Source organism: Lissotriton vulgaris, chromosome 4_1, assembly GCF_964263255.1.
Source record: "Lissotriton vulgaris chromosome 4_1, aLisVul1.2, whole genome shotgun sequence".
Classification (NCBI taxonomy): Eukaryota; Metazoa; Chordata; class Amphibia; order Caudata; family Salamandridae; genus Lissotriton; species Lissotriton vulgaris.
In genome coordinates, this window is record NC_141691.1 from 164272767 (window position 1) to 164286099 (window position 13333).

The following is a 13333-nucleotide window of genomic DNA, read 5'->3' on the forward strand; positions in this document are numbered from 1 at the left end:
AACTCTCACATGCACTGTGTTTTACATATGTACTTACTTGGACATGTAGCACTGAAATATCCATTCACTCACCAACACACCCATGCACACAGTCAACCGCCCATATAGCTGTTTCCACATACACTCTTGAACTCATACACCTAGTGAATCAACTGCTCACACATCTATGCACAGAGTCACACACCTCCCAGCCACCCACACACACACTCAGTCTCCCATTCAAATACTTGGGCAACCAATCAAAACCCATATAGCCACTCATATAGCTACTGATCAACACATGCAGCAGCTTACACAACAACAGACATACTGATGCACACATTCAGACAGCTTAGTCACTAACCCATGCATTTAGTAAGACACATTTAATCACTTACTCATACAGTCAGTCACGCACCTACTAAATCCTTCATCCAGACACTTATACATCCACTCATTCTTTAATATGTAAAACATATTTAAACTTTACAGAAACACACAGTCACTGGATGATGTCATCAGTGATGTCATCAGTGATGTAAAATGAGATGTCATCAGTGATGTCATCAGTGATGTCATTTGAGATGTCATCAGTGATGTCACTGACCATGTCATGAATGACGTAATATGTATGTGACATCATCAGCAGTGGGTTGCGGGTGCGCGAAATATAGCTGGTACAACTAACTATATAGGAGCAATTTCAATGGTTTTTTAAATGCTAATTCCTAACTATATAAGGCCTGAAACCTATGGTTTTTAGGTCTCGTAGCGTAACAGCGCGTAAGCGCTGTGTCCGCCAGAGATCTATTGTCGCTGGGTCTGCATCCCAGGAGACAGCACCTGGCCACGCGCATCTCCAAAAGGCGATCGGCGCAGGCCACGCGCGCGAACGCGCTCGCTGTCTCCTGGAAAGCTTCAGCGCATGCGCACACACAGAGACCCAGTCCCCACTGTCTGCTCTCCCCTGTCGCACCCATCGCTTTCCAACCATCAACCACGATTCAGTGCTCCCCCTAGCCACACGCTTCCCCGGGCACAGCAGACTCGCTTGCGCCGCTGCTTCTTACATTCCAGTGACAGCCTGACCGCCGGCGCAGTCCTCGGTGTCGAGTTTCTGAGCTCGCGGGATCACGGGCTGAGATCCTTCTCCACCGGACAGAAAGAACAGCGGGGCATCTGTAGGGTCCCCGCTTGACGCTTGCAACCCACAGGGCGCACTCCTGGCCGCGGCCGGCATTTTTTCGGCCAAGGTTTACATGCACTCTACCCGCCACGGAGCCGCGGGAGGGGGCGTGGTCAAAGGAGGCAGTGATGTCACCACACGAGCCGTGGAGGCACACCGAAGGAGGCTGGTACAACTTTTTTTACTATAGCGAACTCAGACCCGCCCATTTCCAGCAGGCCCATGGCTCTGAATAAACACCCATTAGGTGGCCGTGTATTATGAAAGTACCACAACATTTATGCAGATGAACTGGTGTGTCCGCTTGTATCAGCCGCTTTTTTTTTTTGTTGTTGCCACAAATCCGTATATTTCAGCGCTGTACATGAATATGCAAAGCGTCAGCGGCTGGGGCACGTGCTTTGCTATGCACAGAACTCAACCCATTGTTCCCTCCCGCTTGATGTTTACACACCCCTCTTCGGTACAGCGCTATTAAGCCCTGCCGGATTTATTCTCAGCTCTATAAAATAAATAAATGTATAACCCTGTCCCTCCGTTGCGAACCAACGACATTCTGGTTATAGCAGATGTTTCTTGTTAACAAGGGAATCAGGACATGATGCCTCATTTGTTTGAAAAGATCACAGCGGAGCTCAAAATGCATATGCAAGGACTGCTGCGCAATGGGCCATGATTTTCTTACGGTGGGCATCCTTAATGTAGAAAGAAATTGTGCAGTAGGCCAGTTACTGCACATTTTTCATCTTAATGCATATTTAGAACAAGCATTTGCAATGCAATAGGTCTCGCATTTGCGAGAGTTTAACATATTGGTATTGTAAATGACAATGCCTTTTATTTATGTTTTAGACACCAACACATTACTAAATGGCATTGCCATTTACAATGCCAATAACTCAAACTCTAACAACTGCGAGACCTTTTGCATTGCAAATGCTTGTTGAAATGAATTTGCAAGGTTTTTAAAATGCTAATTCCTAACTATATAAGGCCTGAAACCTATGGTTTTTTAAGTGAATATATATATAAATATATATATTTTTATATATATTTTTCTCGAACAAATGCCCAAGCTTTGAAAAGCGCACCCTTGAAGAATTGCTCCTTGCGGTTTGTCCTAGGCACAGACTTGCACTGCTGCTCATCGGTTTGTTCTTGCAGACCTGACCCATTTCTAGGCTCCTGCCTTTCATCAAAGAAAGCCAGAACTCTCCCCGTGTTCATTTTTACTGATTGACCTCTGATAAAAGGCAGGAGCCTAGAAACGCGTCAGGTCTGCAAGAACAAACCGATGAGCAAAAGTGCGCGTCTGTGCCTAGGACAAACCACAAGGAGCAATTCTTCAAGGGTGCGCTTTTCAAAGTTCAGGCATTTGTTTGAGAAATTTTTATATACATATATATATATATATATATATATATATATATATATATATATATATATATATATATATCCACACGATTCTCGTTTTAAACAATACAGCCGTAGCAAAAAAGAGGTCCATACCCAACTTTCTTTTGAACAGCGCTGTTTATTTGCAGCAACCTCCCCGACGCGTTTCGGAGCCCAAGTCTCCTTGATCACGGGTACGGGTAACAGGTTCAATAAAGTTTTAAATAAACACCATCATGTGACACATCACCATGGAAATGAAAATGAAATAAACAACAGACTCACACCAACTATGAGGAGCTGAAAGACAGATTCGTGGCTGCATATTACGGTCTGGTGAAATTCAAGGTAAACAAACAAATACTAAAGTTTGAAAACCAATTATTTCATGTTTATATACTGCTTCCTATTTTCAACCCCACTCGGCATCCCACGACCCACAGCAACTCCAGGTTGCTGAGCAGGAGGTCTTCGGAATATCCTTAAGTGCCTTCGTAAAATGACGTGTACATTTCTACCCTGGCAGACCTTTGTTTGGCAAAAGCATTCATGTATGGGTCACTGACCCACAAAACGCTTTGACTGTAGGAGCGCAGAGCTTTGGTACACGGCATACTCTGTGTGCCATCTTGTTTATGCCGGTTCTTGAATGCCGATTTTGTTGGAACTTGACATCGATATGGACCGACATGCTCTGCAATTTTACTAAGTGGGCCATGCTACTATAGAGGTAGGTCAAGAGGTAATCTGGTGATAATTTTGTGGCTTTCTATTTAAAAGACATATCTGAACATTATTTTTATAATTGTTGGTGAAAAGATTTTTCCTGCTGCACTTACTCCAATCATTTGCTGAATATCCCATTGTTTCAGTAGCCTCCTCTTATTTTGGCAAACATACAAAAATATTATAATCCTCCATCTCCATTACTTCAGTGTCCTGGAGATCAGCCAATGAAGTGGTTGGGGTTATTTGACAATTTTATAATTGCCATTGATGTTAACATATTTTCTACAGCCAGTAAAAGGTTATATTGTTAAATCTTATAGGTGCAGAAGCATAGGAAATCTTTGAGCATTTGCCAGTTATCTAAATTCCTGCTGGTGCTGAGATTTATGATAAATTTTGTGAAGCTATTGATAGGCATAAACTACATTTTTGTATTGAACTTAATCTAGTTATGGAGAGGTTACATTTTTATTTATTGCGCCAATCTTATGTAAATGAGGCTATTGAAAGCTACGTGGCAGTTTTACATATTTTTGCATCGATGTGTGCTTTTGGAACCTTGGCAGATCAATATATCAGAGATCAGATTATTATGCATCGTGCCAATAAAAAGAACAGCTTTAATGGCATAAGAATCCAAAGCTTGATGAAGTAGTAGAGATCACCAAGGTTATAGAAAGATCTGCTAAGTCATGCAGGGTACTTAGGGCCCGATTCCCAGAATGAATTTAGGACTAAATCCTAAACTTACTACCATTTGGTATTCACAGAATGCACTTACTACTTTCGGGATTCACAAAGTGAACTTACTACTTTCGGGATTCACAGAATGAACTTACTACTTTCGGTATTCACAGAATGGATTTAAGACTACAGACCTTACGTCTGCACTCGGGCCGGAAATTCCGATTCTGTGAATCCCGAAAGTAGTAAGTTCACTCTGTGAATACCGAAAGTAGTAAGTGCATTCTGTGAATACCAAATAGTAGTAAGTTTAGGATTTAGTCATAAGTTCATTCTGTGAGTCGGGCCCTTAATGAGGATAACCATTCAAAGATTGCATTGGTGCGTAATCTTAACAAAAGCAGATTCAAAAAGATAACATAAATAGATTCTCAGTAGCTCCAAATACTCAAATATACATGCCACAAAATCATCCTGTCCAGCATTAGCCAAAGATTGTTTAAAATGTGGTAAATCTGGACACTTCTCTCTGGTATGTAAATCTCAAAGGAGTATAAACATGGTTTCAAAGTGTAAAATGGAGAATTCACAAGAATCTGAGGAGAAAGAAAATATGATTTTATTCATTAGAAGGTGGTGATAAAGAAAAAATGAGATGGAGGTTCTGCTTACTGCTTTGGATGCGGAGTCCTGTAAAACTCTGACAAGTGAAGATGTCATTGATGGTGTCATGACACAAATGTTGATTGGTTTGGGATTACCTTTTTTGTTGGTGTCAAAAGTCTTTTTCACAGAACACTGGATAAACAGAACTCTCGAAGAAAATTCTATTAAGGCTTATGTTTATCGCACAACCAAAATCACCATTATTGGTGATTTAGTGTCTACTATATACATGATAACTCGCAGTGTTTTAGGGAAGATCTACATTGTCAAGAATGGCCAGCATGTTCTAGGATGACGGTACTAAGGAAATCTGGGACTTGCTCTTGATCCATCTGCTGATAGTCCTATTTACTGTATGACTAATCAGGAACAAATTATTGAAAATTTGATTTCCTATTATAAAGATATTTTTAGGAAAGAGCTGGGGAGCGTTAATGGTTTTGCCTATGAAATGAAACTGTAAATTGGAGCACATCCAGTCAAACAAAAACTTAGGAATGTACCACTGAGTGTTAGAACAGAGTTCAGTATGGAACTGCAACAATTACAAGCTAATAGTGTCATAGAACCAGTAGATTTCTCTGAATGGGTTTCTCCAGTTGTTTTACTAAGAAAATAAGAAAACAAATCTGGTTCTTTGAGGTTGAGGTGCAGACTTGAGATACCTTAATAAGCAGATTATGGTAGATTGTCATCCTCTACCAAAAATACAAGAATTATTAGCTCAGTTAGAGGGTGCAAAATATTTTACATCTTTGGATCTTAAGTCTGCATACCACCAGATTGTGTTGAAGGAAAGTTGTAGACAGTTTACAACTTTCATCACGCCGGATGGAACGTGCAGGTATATACACATGCCCTTTGGACTAGCCTTGGCTGCGTCCAATTCTCAGAAGCTCATGTTTACACTGTTCAAGTGTATGCAAGGTGTTATGGCTTTCCAGGATGATTTTAGGTGTTTGCAGACTTTATAGACTTGCACAATTCACGGTTGTCAGACGTTTTATCTATTTTATAAGAAAGGGGAATGACACTGTAAATGGAGAAAGGCACATTTCTTACTCAAGAGGTGGAGTATCTGGGGCATAAAATATCTAGTAAGGGAATCAATTCAAGAAATTGAAAGACTGGCCGCACCCAAAGACAAACACGAACTGTGTTCATATTTGAGATTGTGTGAATTTTATTCCAGATTTGTAGATACATTTTCACACATAGCCTTACTGTTATGAGAACTAGTAAAAAAGGTGGGAAGTTTTTGTGGTTAGTGAACTTCAGAAACATTTGCCAAATTGAAGGGTTCAATTGTCAAGCCACTACCGTTATTGCCTTTTGATAAAAAAAATCATAAGTTACTTGTATGTTGATGCCAGTGTGACAGGTCTGGGTACCATGCTTATTCATAAATATCAAGGTGGGGGGAGAAAAGTCGCCTTTGCTGCAAGACCCCTAGTAAGCGCTGAATGTAGATATTCCACTGTCGAACATGAGGCGTTATCATGCACGTGGGCAGTGGAACATTTTAAAACCTATTTGTGGGGTAAAGAATTTACTATCAAAACTGACCACATACCTTTATTTCCTTACTCAGTAGCAATGGTATTGGAAGAGCATCTGCAAGACTGGTCGGGATACTATCTAAAATGTATGAGTACAACTTTCGAACAGATCATATTAAAAGGCTTGTAAATGTTATTGCAGACTGTTTGTCAAGCTTGCCTATGAGAGTAATACTTCTGCGATGGAGTCAGTTCAGGAGTGTGTTTTGGCTTTGGTTAAAGACATTCTTGGGAGTGAGTTTTCCAGAGAAGCTTGGTTGAGTAGTAGTCAAGTAGATAAGCATTTCAGTAGAATAAAATAATTCATCAATAAGGGATGGACGCGTGAAAAAATACTATGTCCTACTCTACAGGTTGTGTGGAAGGTTAAAGATTCTATTTCTATGGTGGGTGATATGGTGCTCAAGGAAGATTATGTGATTCCACCTAAAGCAATTTATTCTACCAAACTGGCTCATATGGTCCATTTAGGGGAAAACCTCACTAAGAAAAGGATTAGGGAAGTTTTTTGGTGGCCTTACATGGATGCAGAAATGTATGTAAAAGGTTGTGCCATTTGTTTATTTCTGATAAAACTTACCAATGAATGTTCCCCATTTTCCATGTTTAAAGTTGCAAACCAAGAATGTCATTGGTTCTTGTATGGATTGAAAGTGAGTTACCTATTTTGGATTGTAGGAAGCTGGGTCTGTATCAAAGTACCAAAGTAAGGTATAGTGTGCACAGAGTCCAGTGGAACCCCAAATGTAGGCGGAGGTAAAAGTAGAACATGCCTTACTCTCTATTTGTGGTAGTGTGGGTGAGCAGTAAAGCTTTATCAGAGGGTAGTGTTAAGCATTTATTGTACACACTCAGGCAAGAAATGATGTCACATAGTCAAAGACTGAACTCAGACCAATGTGCTTGTATAAAAATATTCTTTAGGTATTTTATTTCTAGAACTAATCCAGGCCAGGTGCAGTTAAGTGAAATAATACTTTGCAGTTGAAATACAATTGAAATGCAGTTGTATGCAATTGGTTTGTTTACAGGTAAGTCAACAGTAAAAATTACTTTACAGTTACTTTTAAGTTGACTTACTTTTCAGAATACTTTTTAAGTTACTTTTTCTACTGTGTGATTACACTGGGACATTTCTTAGAGAAAATGTAAGTAATTCAGTTTTTGTACATTTGCATTTTTTAAGGTATCTTACCAATCATCTCCACAATTAGAAGAATTTTCAAAGAAAAGCAGTCAGTGCAATCCTATGGGAGGAACGCAGTTATCGGTTTACAGGTAAATACTTGGTTGTGGGAGTTGGGTTTCTGGGGTTAGAACCAGGTTTTCCCCCAGGGTCAAGGAGGCACTCTCCAAACACACTCAGTGGCACTAGGGCAGCTGGGTGCAGAGTGTTGAGGACCAATGTTATCCAATAGGGGGTAGGGGGCCTCCGGTTGGTGGCTGCTCACGATCAAGCCACGGGGTGTGGGAGCAAAGCTCCGGGTGTTAAGCTCAGGGTAAAGGGGGATCTGATTTAGCACACAAAGTGCACCCACAGCGACACAACGGCGGGCGGGTGCAGTGGGCTGGTTAGGCATCGGGTGCCCTGTTGATTTCAATGGGGATTCTCTGGTGCAACAAACACTGAAGGCTTTGGGACGAAGATCTTCTGGAGGCGACCACCAGTTGTAAAGGTAAGTTGGGATGTCTGGGGATGCTGGGATACCATCAGTCAGGCCACCCAAGGCCGTGGGACGTTGGGTGCAGGGGTGTCTTTAGGCGTCAGGTTTTTCTTACCGGCTCCTGTCGCGGTCGGGGGATCCTACAGAAAGGGGCTGCAGGCGTTGGTTTGAGACGTGAGGTAGATCAGTGATCACCAGATCCCAGATCAGGATCGCTGGGAGACCTCCTGATGGTGTTGGGCCACTCGAACTCCTGCCATGGGCGTCAGGTACAAAGTGGTGCAGACTCCTGGATTTGGCCGGAGCCAGAGTCTGTTGGGGAGCAAATCTGGTGCTCACAGGAGACAAAGTCTGGTTTGGGAAGGCAGGTCAGGTTCTCCGGGTTCTTGGGGGCTGCTGGCTGCAGGACACACCGAGATTTCACTGGAGCTGGTTTGAGGTTGGGACAGGCTGGTAGGGCTGGGGCCAAGTCAGTTGGTGTCCTCCTCTTTGTCTTTCTGCACAGATTTTTTGGTCCTTCTGAGGAAATATAAATTTTATGGTCAAATAATGTTCCCTAGCGTGTACCCCACCGTTTCCGTGTACCAGCCTGAAGTACATGTAACTTCCCTCCTGTGCCAGCTATGAAGACGCAAATACATTTGCGTCCACCGTTAACATGTCCTCTTTCAGATCCACCATGAATGGATTGATAATTCAGTTCCTAAGTATGCCTTGCCAACGTCTTTTTGTGGTGTACTTTACACGTTTTCCAGCTCTGGCAAAGTAGGCCCCGAATTCTGCCATTGAGCCCTTTCTTGTTTTCTGACTCCGAGAGCCCAGGCAGTCTGTGTATCTGTGAACTCTGCCTTACTTCCAGTGCGGCCCATGGCGTTTGGCTCAGCCTGCTGCCTGCCAAGACTGTATTCGACCTTCGAAGTTATCTGTTCCGCTCCTCGAAAATGCATTCCTGCCTACTAGTTTAAGTAAACATTCTCCCAGCTGCAGGGCGAAGGGCCCGGCCTCGCTGTCTCTATGCAAGTAATTCATAGCCTCTGTTTCCATGGAAGGCCCATGCCCCCGCATCTCATACAGACACTCAGGCGCTTATACACACACACACAGTCAGTATAGAGTAACTTCTGCCCTAGAGACCTTTTCCTCTAGATAGTATGGTTCCCAAACATCAGATATCAGATATGATAGAAGCACGAGTTGATCTGACATGCCAGACTTCTGTCTCTTTCCGCCAGTGTAAATGTCAAATCCCCTGCACCCGTCTGTTTTCACGTCAATCATACGTCATGCAGCTGCGCGCGCATCCATGCCTCTGATTTCTGCTGACATTACAAAATTCTGCTTTGTTGCCACCTACTTGTGACGTTTTCTAGCACACACCTCTGTATCCACGCCCAGGTCACGCCTCCACTTACGTATTGCAACACGTGGACACTGTTATCATGCTGTTATCTCGTTTCTCTCAGCTGTTACGCCTCTTGCATTAGAGCCTATAATGTATGAAAAGTATATAAGCTATGTATTGTCAATAAATTATTGCTCTATCCCTTCTTGAACCCCTGTGGTTGCAAGAACCTGATATCCCGTTCTGGAACGATTCCTTTTTAAGGAATAAAACCCCTAAGAACTCTAACCACCACGGACTCTGTTTCTTTCTTTCCGATTGAGTTATTATTGATTAAGTACTTACTTGTATAGAAATTATGATGGTAAATTAATTATTTACAACATTTTGGCGCCCGAACAGGGACCCCTCCCCCACCCCACGCGCCGGTTGGTGCGTTGCAAGCTCTGTCCCCTGCCATCAGCTAGAAGGAACCTACGCGTACTGGCAGGATTTCCTGTATCTCCCTCTGGCCCACGGAGGTGACGAAGACTGCGATTAGCACCCAGACGAGGCGGTGAGGAGTGCGGAGGATCCCGACCAGAGCCTAGCCGAAAGAAGCAAGGTCCGAGGTGTCAAGAGGCCCACCAGTTTTTCCGAAGTATCCACGTGTCGAGCCGAGTCCAGTCCGAGTCCAGTCCGAGTCCAGTCCGGTCGAGTTTTCCGAAGCCTTCCGATTTCCGTGCTTCCCGGTGAGTACCATTGCTGGGTCGTATCAAAGACGTGTTTGGGTACACAAATGCGGTCTGCACTGTTTTAGACAGTGTATCTGTACTGTTTAGCAGTATATCCGTTATTTTCAAGTTTCTGCACTGTTTTTAGGCAGTGTATCTGTGCTGTTCAGCAGTACATCAGTTATCTAGGGTAGAGATATATGTCTTAAATGTTTTTCATGTGATTAATGTCGTGGTATGAGTGTGACTGTTTTTTTTTGTGCATTATTGTGTTTTTGTGTAACTAGCTGTATTCCGAATTAAATAGCAAGGATTGAGCATTCAGTATTAAGTAAACAAGATGCCGTTTTTCAACAAGTTAAAACAGATAGGAACTAGGAAAGGGATACTAGAAGAAGAAATTCCGATCCCCCCTAGGGACACTCCTGGAAATTTTATGTACCATAAACATGGCATAGACGCCATATTGTACCTATATTTATGGGCCGAGTATACTAAGAATCTAGACGAGAGACATAGATGGCCCGTTACCGGAACATGGGATGCCGAGTGCATCATGAAGGTAGAAGAAGCATTATGGAAAAAGAAAGCCAGACAATCTCAGAAAGACGCCATAGAATTTTGGCGTAAGGAATCACATAAGCGTGCTGAAAAAGCACTCCGTAAAGAAGACAGACTTAAAGAATCAGCTAAGGCCCAAGAAAACGAATTAGTTAGTGAAGGAATCCGAGTAAAAACAGAACAAGTAGACCGTGCACGAAATAATCTCGTAAATGGTATGTATCTAGTGACCGAGGGTTCGCCTGAGGCCACCTCAGGAATACCGAAAAATTTGCCGCCACCACTGGTTCCAATTAAAGTAAATCATAAGACTACTAAAGACATATTTCTGAATTCTTATCTAGAGGATGTAGCACCCGCCTACACCAATCCACGTGCCCGCGTCCCGCCTACTGACGGTGACGGAGGTGGCAACCCGCTTCCAGATCAGAACCCACCGTTACTGCAGTCTGGTTATCCCGTCCGACAGCCTGTTATTCCCCCACCTCCACCACTTTCTGCACCTAAGATTGATATACCGAAACCGCTTCAACCTGATCCTACTAAAAGACAAATTCAAGTTCACATACAGACTCCACAGAGAGATAATGTTCAAGTTCCCGCTTCAGGAGGTGCGACCGGGGGTTACCAGACCCCGCCACCAGCACACAGATTACCGTTTAGGGATAGGCAGAACTCTTTCACGTTCCAATCACCCCGTCTCGACATACTCAAAGAACAGCTCCCAGTTTGTAGATACGATCCAGTACCCGGTAAAGATGATAGAATGCTGATAGCATCAATACGATTGCGACAAGCTACAGATTACCTAATATTGTTTCCAGGAATGAATGAGCATCTAGATAGAATATATCATTTTGTCCAGACTGGGGAAAATCCTGACAGTATTAAGGAGGCCATGGCACATCAGAAAGTTGACACTCAAGCACATATATTACGTTTTTTCATAAATTGCCTAATAAGAGAGCGAGACAGGCCTGAGACAGACCAGGATGAAATGGAAGCACTAAATAAGTGGGGCAAAAATATATCCGAAGGAAAACACGACAAAGGTGGTTGCATAGCCAGTATGTACAAGATAATAAGGAAAAAGGTAATAGAAATACATGAAAGAGAAAAAGAGAAAGCATCCTCCGAGGAGGAGGAAGAACCTGCAGAACCAGAAAATATTACAGATACGATAGCGTATGTAGGTAAGGGAACTTACCTTAGGAAAGGTATCCGTCCAGAAAGCAAGAGAGTTTTTCTCTCTGGCATATCAAAACCGAATTCTCCGGAACACCAGTTCCAAGAGACTGATAAAATGCTTCGAGAACGAATGGGGTACCACGTACTCAATTCTATGGATGAACAAGAACTAGCCCGGTCAGCAGTATTATGGGCTGACAATACGAATATATATAATGATGACACAGTAGCACAGACATTTCTGAACCTGTCTCCAGAGGAACAGAAATTAGCAGGTGTATACATGATTCAACACCTTCTCACGTTATACCGGAACCAACATTCTGATCCAGGTCCCTTACACGATACATTAGAAGCACTCCTCATGGATAGATGGAGAGGTCTGAGTACCAAGTTAATACAGATAATTCTAGAACAACGACACCGATATAACACCTTCGTAGGTTCACAATATGTTTCCGCTCCACCCCCAGAAAGAAAAATGTATCATATGGAACGTTTGCATGGTATTGAAAGTCAGAACCCTTTACGAGAAGTACATCCAGTTCTGGGTACCGATAATAATCTGAAACGTGTGTATGTACATACACCTCTGACCAAGTTAGAATTACTGGAAATGAAAAAGCTAGTACCCTGCCATGATAAAGACCCTGCAGGTTTTCACAGAGAACTTAAAGATATGTTACTGATGGGGGATTACACATATGAAGATATTATGAAAATGTTAAAGGTCCTGCTGCCCACGGGCATCTACGAGAAACTCAAGGAAAAAGAATGGGAGGTGGGAGACAAAAAGATTGTATGGGCAGAAATAGAAGACGAGGAAGAAAAGCGTACCCCAGGGCTAGGCCTTGGGGAGAAAACTAAAGCATTACCAGGTTTAATAGTACAAGTTCTGCCAAGATTACTGACAACTAGAAAGGAAGACTGGGATGCAATCTCAGCCTGTAAACAGAAACCAGACGAAGATACTAGTGACTTCTATTCAAGATTCGAGAAATGTTTCCTTATTAATAGCGGTCTTAAATCAAGTAGCGAGTCATACCCGCACCTTTTTGTATCAAAATTAGTAGAAAATTCCCTGATAGCAGTTAAAAACCGTGTATACAAGGTCGAGAGTACCTGGCAAGCAAATACGCCATCACAAATGTTACAAATGTTACAGTATCACCAGAACAGAATTAGAGAAGAACAGGATAGTGAACAGAAACGTATGAAAGACACGAAAATGAAAATGTTAGTGGCCCAGTCGGTTCCAGCCGACAACCACAGGAAGGGTACGACACAGACAGGAAATTCAGCAGCTCCCGTTAAAGGGACATGCAACTATTGTAAGAAGCCAGGTCATTATGTACATGAATGTCCCGTCCTGCAACATAATATATCAACAGGTAAAACTAAGGAAAGACCGCATCCACCTAGACAAGATCAAGTTCAGCAACAGACTTCGCAGAATTCACAGCCTACGCATGCCTCATCACATACAGCACAGACCGTAGCGGTACCACAGCCACAGCCCATTGCCGCGACTCAACAAGTTTCACAACAGATGTACCAGTATGCCCAATCTGCTTACCCCGATTATCCCCGATATACATGAAACAGCCTAGAGAGGGAAGTTGGCTTGCCTCTTATTGAGATTCCGGTAGATCAAGAGGGTCCTTATG

At 42.8% G+C, this 13333-nt stretch overlaps 1 long non-coding RNA gene across 3 annotated transcripts in view; it reads left to right on the top strand.

The window, feature by feature from the left end:
• Positions 1-13333, top strand: part of LOC147718523 (uncharacterized) — a 290327-nt gene that overhangs the window by 184389 nt on the left and 92605 nt on the right. For 2 of the 3 annotated variants that reach the window (XR_015309983.1, XR_015309984.1), the window contains one exon: positions 7385-7476. The exons of the other annotated variant lie outside the window; for it this stretch is intronic. This is a non-coding gene — a long non-coding RNA (uncharacterized LOC147718523). The remainder of the gene's footprint in view (positions 1-7384; positions 7477-13333) is intronic. 3 annotated transcript variants of the gene reach the window in all.